Below are 6,000 nucleotides of genomic sequence, written 5' to 3'. Positions count from 1 at the left end.
TTCAAAAACAGGTTAAATGATAACTTAATATAGATGTAAAAATGAGTATGTGCTGTAGTAGTCCATTCGCATGCTACTATAAAGATCTACCTGAGACTGGGTAATTTATAAAGGAAAGAAGTTTAATTAACTCACAGTTCCACATGGCTTGGGAGACCTCAGGAAACTTACAATCATGGCAGAAAGCAAAGGAAAAGCAACCACCTTTTTCACAAAGCTGCCAGAGAGACAGAGAGAGAGAGAGAGAGAGTGAGAGAGAGAGAGAAAGAGAGAGAGAGAGAGAGAGAAAGAGAGAGAGAGATGGCGGAGGGAAGCTCCAAACACTTTTAAACCATCAGATCCCCTGAGAACTCATTCACTACATGGGAACAGCATGGGGAAAACCACCCCCGTGATCCAATCATCTCCCAGGTCCCTCCCTTGACACGGGGAGGATACAATTCAGGATGAGATTTGGGTGAGAACACAAAGCTAAACAATATCATGTGCTAAAGATTATATTTAACTTCTCAGTGAAGAAACTGAAGAGGTGTGACAGCTAGTTCAAAGGAGAATCTGAAGGACAGGCACATTCATTCATCAGAAATATTGAAATGGGCTCGGCACAGTGGCTAATGCTTGTAATCCCAGCAAGTTGGGAGGCCAAGATGGGAAGATCACCTCACCTAAGCCCGGGAGTTTGAGACCAACCTGGGAAACACAGGGAGAGCCCACCTTTACATTTTTTTTTTTAATTAGCCAGGTGTGGTGACATGTGCCTGTAGTCCTAGCTACTTGGGAAGTGGAAGTGGGAGGATCTCTTGGGCCCAGGAGGTTGAGATTGCAATGAACTGTGATTGCACCACTGCACTCCAGCCTGGGTAACAGAGGGAGACACCCTAAAAAAACAAGAGAAAAGAGAAGAAAAGAGAAACACTGAAATAAATCTGTAAAATGAAAGCAAACTGGAGAATTTGGGGGGAAGTAAGGAATGGCTGTCTCTCTTCAGAACATAAGCATTTGCATGTCCATAGACAAGAATTATTTTTCATTGCTATTGGTTGTCTGTAGCTTTCAGAATTGTAAAAAAAGGTCCCATAGAATTGGAATCAGCTATCCTGGAAGAGTATGCCCTAGATAGAGAAAGATTTTCTTCCTTGCCCCCAACTGAAGCAGAGTGTTTTCTATAAATGCAATCCAGGGATAAAGGAGAATACCTGTCAGGAAGCCTGGGAAGAGCATTCCCAGGTGGGGTCGGGACAGGCTGAAGGATTCCAGTCAACCTGTGAATACATAGGTAAACAAACTCAACAAAACATGTTTTTGTTTTTGTTTTTTTGAGACAGTCTCACTCTGTCGCCCAGGTTGGAGTGCAGTGGCGTGATCTTGCCTCACTGCGACCTCCATCTCCTGGGTTCAAGTGATTCTCCTTTCTCAGCCTCCCAAGTAGCTGGAACTACAGGCAACTGCCACCACGCCTGACTAAGTTTTTCATATTTTTTTAGTAGAGACACAGTTTCACCATGTTAGCCAGTCTGGTCTTGAACTCCTGACCTCAAGTGATCCACCAGCCTTGGCCTCCCAAAGCGCTAAGATTACAGGCATGAGCCACCTCACTCAGCCTTAAAAATAAATGTTTTAAAAGTCTTCCCCCAGGCTGGGCATGGTGGTTCACACCTATAATCCCAACAGTTTGAGAAGCTGAGGCAGGAGTATCATTTGAACCCAGGAGTTCAAGACCAGCTGGAGGAACATACTGAGACCCCATCTCCATAAACATAAAATAAAATAAAAATCTTCTTCCTGTAATCCCACCACTTTGGGAGGTTGAGGTGGCAGAATCAGTTGAGGCCAGAAGTTTGAGACTAGCCTGGGCAACACAGTCAGACCCCCATCTCTACACAAAATTTAAAAATTAACCAGGCATGTTGGTGCATGCCTGTAGTCTTGTAGCAGGAGCAGCTGTGAGAAACAGACCTCTTGGACACCGAACTGGGAAGGCAGGGATGATTTATTTGGCCGGGAGCAAGGTGGCATAGTTGCCTAACAGCCAAGCTCGTTTAACAAAGGAAACCTCTGCCTTTATATAGGCTTACAACTCTAGAATTTACATGTGAAAGGGTCTTGGTCCTACAACTCTAGAATTTACATGTGAAAGGGTCTTGGGCTTAGGAGTAAGCATGGGGTATAGTGACTTAGGTGGGGGTTTGATCATGTTTAAGTAAAAACAACGCCTTCTGGAAAGATTCCTCCACACCATGCCTGTGCTCTATAGGAGGGCGATTAGGGTGCTGCCTGGTCTGCCAGCCTTTACTTCTCCTATTGAAATGCATGGTGGAAATCAAGGGGCGGAATGGTCTTAGATGCTTAAGGGTGATTAAGGGTCTCCTCTCTCAGTCTCAGCTACTTGGGAAGCTGAGGTGGGAGGATTGCTTGACCCCAGGGAGGGAGAGGCTGCAGTAAGCCGTGATCGCACCACTGCACTCCAGCCTGGTTGACAGAAAAAGATCCTTGTCAATGGAAAGAGTCAAGCTCTGTAAAATATTTAAAGAGATTTATTCTGAGCCAAATATGAATAACCAGAGCCTGTAACACATCCCTCAGGAGATCCTGAGAACATATGCCCAAGGTGGTCGGAGTGTGGCTTGATTTTTTATATTTTAGGAAGACATGAAATGTCAGTCAAATACATTTAAGAAATACACTGGTTCTCTCCAGAGAGGCAGGACAACTTGAAGTGTTGGGCGGAGGTTGGGGGCTCCTATAAATAGATGTAAAATTGTCTGATTGGCAATTGGTTGAGTTTATCTAAAGATCTGGGATCAATAGAAAGAAAATGTCTGTGTTGCAATAGGAAGTTATGGAGACCAAAATTTAAACATGCAGATGAAGCCTCCAGGTAGCAGGCTTCAGAGAGAATAGACTGTAAATGCTTCTTATCAGAGATATATAATGAGTCCTCTCCGACCAGACCTGTACGTCCCATCATGGCCTGAACCAGTCTTTCAGGTTAAGAGTGCCATGGCCCAGGAGGAAATCCATAGAAATGGTTGCAGGGGTGGGGGACTTCAGAATTTTTTTTGTTTACATCCTGTTTCAAAAGAAAAAAAAAAAAAAAGAATAAAAGAGTTTTTAGTTTACACCTTGTCTCAAGAAAAAAAAATGAAAGAAAAGAAAAGAAAATCCTCAAGGACATCTAAAAGCTGATGAGACAGAAATTACCAGGCCAAAAATAAAAGGGAAGTGGAATTCGGAAAGGGAAAAGACAGAATGGAAGCTGCTTTTTCCCTGAGAGCTTTTTCAGAACCTGAAAATCAGAACATGTTTGAGCCTCAGGGAGTCTGACGGGGGAAGAAGTCAAGCCAGGCCCCGCCCAACACTAAAGGAAAATCCGAATTGGCCAATTATTTGATGAGACTATAAATCACTCGCCTCTTTTCACTCTCTGGTGCTCCAGCAGCACAGCCCCACACCAACCTTCCTCTGGAGCGTCTCAAGACCTTCTGGAATGTTCTCCCACACATACCTCCTTACACAGGTCCATTCCACGAAAATAAGCAATTCGAAATCTAACCTGTTGGAACTTTAAAAATATTTTGACTTAAGGGAATTTGATCATGGGACCTGAGTCATGTAAACAAACAGGTGGCTGCAACCTGTGTTTCTCTGATTATAGATTAGCCTTTTTCCTTACCTACATTGTTGTGTAAAATGTTGTATATGGCTGAAGGGCTCCAGGGAAGACCCCTTTCCTCTTCACTGTTCGCCTTAATTACAGATGAACTCCTTCCCTCTCTCACAGAGACTTCATGACCATTGCAGTGTCTGGGATAGAATGTTAAACACACTCTTAAATTGGAAAGGAAAGGAAAGCAAGTTGTAGAGAAAAGAAAACAAGTTTGGGGGCAGGGGAACAACCGATAATTATTTAATTAATTATAGGTTGTAACTCATAAACCAGCCTTGTATAGAAAATGTTAAACAAAAAGTTAAACAAGAAATGTTATACAAGAAAATGTTCTACGAAGTTACTAAATTTCTTTGTTTTCTGCCTATGTAAGCAAGACTTTAACTTTTAACTTTAGAGCCCTGACCCCATTTCTCTGGAGTCTGTTTCCTAGATGGTCATTCCCAGCTTTTTGCTTGAATAAATTCTTTAAAACTGGATTTTGGGCTGGGTGCAGTGGCTCATGCCTGTAATCCCAGCACTTTTGAAGCAGAAGATGTAAAAACAAAACAAAGAAAAGAAAAATTAATTTCCTTTGGGCAGCTGCCCTCTAGGACATCCCCTTTTCTTCCATCATTGCTCTTCGTTTTGTTCTCACAACTATTTTTCCAAGTTCTGTAAGTTCCTGTTTTCCCATCTGAGTGGCACGGCAAAGCTTCCAAGATATGCTTGAGTTGTAAACCTGTCACCGTTTGACAAACTGCCATCGTTCTGGCTCCCTAAGCCTGCTTGCCCGCCTTGCAGGTTTCCCGCCACTAAACTAGCCAGCCCCTTTCAGTTGCAAGTATAAAAGTCAAGCCCTGTCTTTGTTTGGGGATCAGCTTTTGGATGCTAATCCACTGAGCTGGTGCGCACCTTAATAAAACCTTCCTGTCCCACCCATTGGTCTCTCCTGTCCCTTGATTCCTGCAACACTTTGAGAAGCTGAGGCAGGAGAATCACTTGAGCCCAGGAGTTCAAAACCAGCCTGGTTAATAAAGTAAGACCGATTAAAGAGAAGTAAACTTAAAAACAAACAAAAACAACTTTAAAAACCCTGGATTCTGATCCTTTTAATTACTTTATGTTGACAACTCTTAATATGGGTGCTGCCCAGTTAGCCTTGTAAAGCACAGGGCTGACCACTTCAACTCCCTGCTGAGAGTTGAATTTGGAATAAAATCCAGATTCCAGAGCTACAGAGCCCTTAGATCTGGGGCCCTTGCTTTTGTACTTCTGTTTTTCCACTTTACTTAGCTTAAGCACATTCTCTACAGCCAGCTAAGAAAGGAAAAGGTCCATTCCCAAACCCTTCCCTCCCTAAACCACTCACTGCTCTGTGCAGACAATGAAAACAGTCCTTGAGCTGAAGCTATACTGAAGACAAAAACTCGCATGGCGGCCATGCTTTTGCTCCCAGAACAGAGGCCAATGCTGGCAGTGTCCTTGTCCTGTGTCTGTCCCCACCTTGGCACACCACTAGGAAGAGGGGGCCAAATGGGAGCAGAAGAGCTGACTCCCATCTTCACACACACGACTGGTGCTCCAGCCGTGCGCACCCATACCCAGCTTGTTCACCTCACCCTGTCCTGGTACCCCTCTCCCACTCTGACTCTTCCTTCTCAAACACACCTGCTACTGCAGGGCAAGGAGCTCTGCTGCCATCTGGGCAGATCTTTGGAACAATTCAGGCCATGCCAATTCAGATAGCCTTTCTGCTAGGGACCTGGGACCTGGGGTGGGACAGACGAGTACCTAGCCACCACCATCTTTGCTCCCGGCATGGCTCACCTGCCTAGCTCAATCCTTCATGGAGCTGTGATCTGTACCCTAGGATACAAACAAAAGTGGGCACCATCCCAGGTCCATATCAAACTCATGACCAGCTCGCAGGAGATCCTCCTGCTGCCACATTCATCCTCAGGCTGCAGGCCCCCTTGATCCTTCACACCTGACTACTGCTGCACTCCAGGATTCTCGGCATGACCCCTCCATCTACCCAGCTGCCAGGACCAGAAACCCTGGCCATGTGGTAGGAATTCACTCAACAAACACTTACTGAGCCCCAACTCTGGTCAGGCACTGGGGACAAATCAGATGTGGCTGTGCCCTGCTACAGCTTGCAGTGTGACTGGGAGCGATGACGGTCCCTAGCCTCAGCCTGTCACCTTCCATCCGTCGGTCCCACATCAGCCCGTTTACCTCAGGCTCACATTGTCCGTCGCAGGGACCATGCAGTCAGTGTAGGGCCTGCCTCTGGGCTTGCCCCTCCAACTCTTCCTTCACTCTGCTTCCAGAGATACGTTGCCCATCCT

General features: G+C 45.2%; 1 long non-coding RNA gene across 1 annotated transcript in view; it reads right to left on the bottom strand.

Annotated features, from left to right (window-relative positions):
- Positions 1-1,729: 1,729 nt before the first annotated feature.
- LOC105721304 (uncharacterized) overlaps positions 1,730-6,000 on the bottom strand; it is a 62,252-nt gene continuing 57,981 nt past the window's right edge. The window contains exons 3-5 of the long non-coding RNA XR_010342114.1: positions 3,674-3,804; positions 3,412-3,562; positions 1,730-3,070 (exon numbers count right to left, since the gene is read on the bottom strand). This is a non-coding gene — a long non-coding RNA (uncharacterized LOC105721304). The remainder of the gene's footprint in view (positions 3,071-3,411; positions 3,563-3,673; positions 3,805-6,000) is intronic.

The sequence above is a fragment of the Aotus nancymaae genome, unplaced genomic scaffold, assembly GCF_030222135.1.
Source record: "Aotus nancymaae isolate 86718 unplaced genomic scaffold, 86718_ANA_hifiasm-v0.15.2.pri h1tg000011l, whole genome shotgun sequence".
Classification (NCBI taxonomy): domain Eukaryota; kingdom Metazoa; phylum Chordata; class Mammalia; order Primates; family Aotidae; genus Aotus; species Aotus nancymaae.
This window is presented reverse-complemented; position numbering and strand designations above follow the sequence as displayed.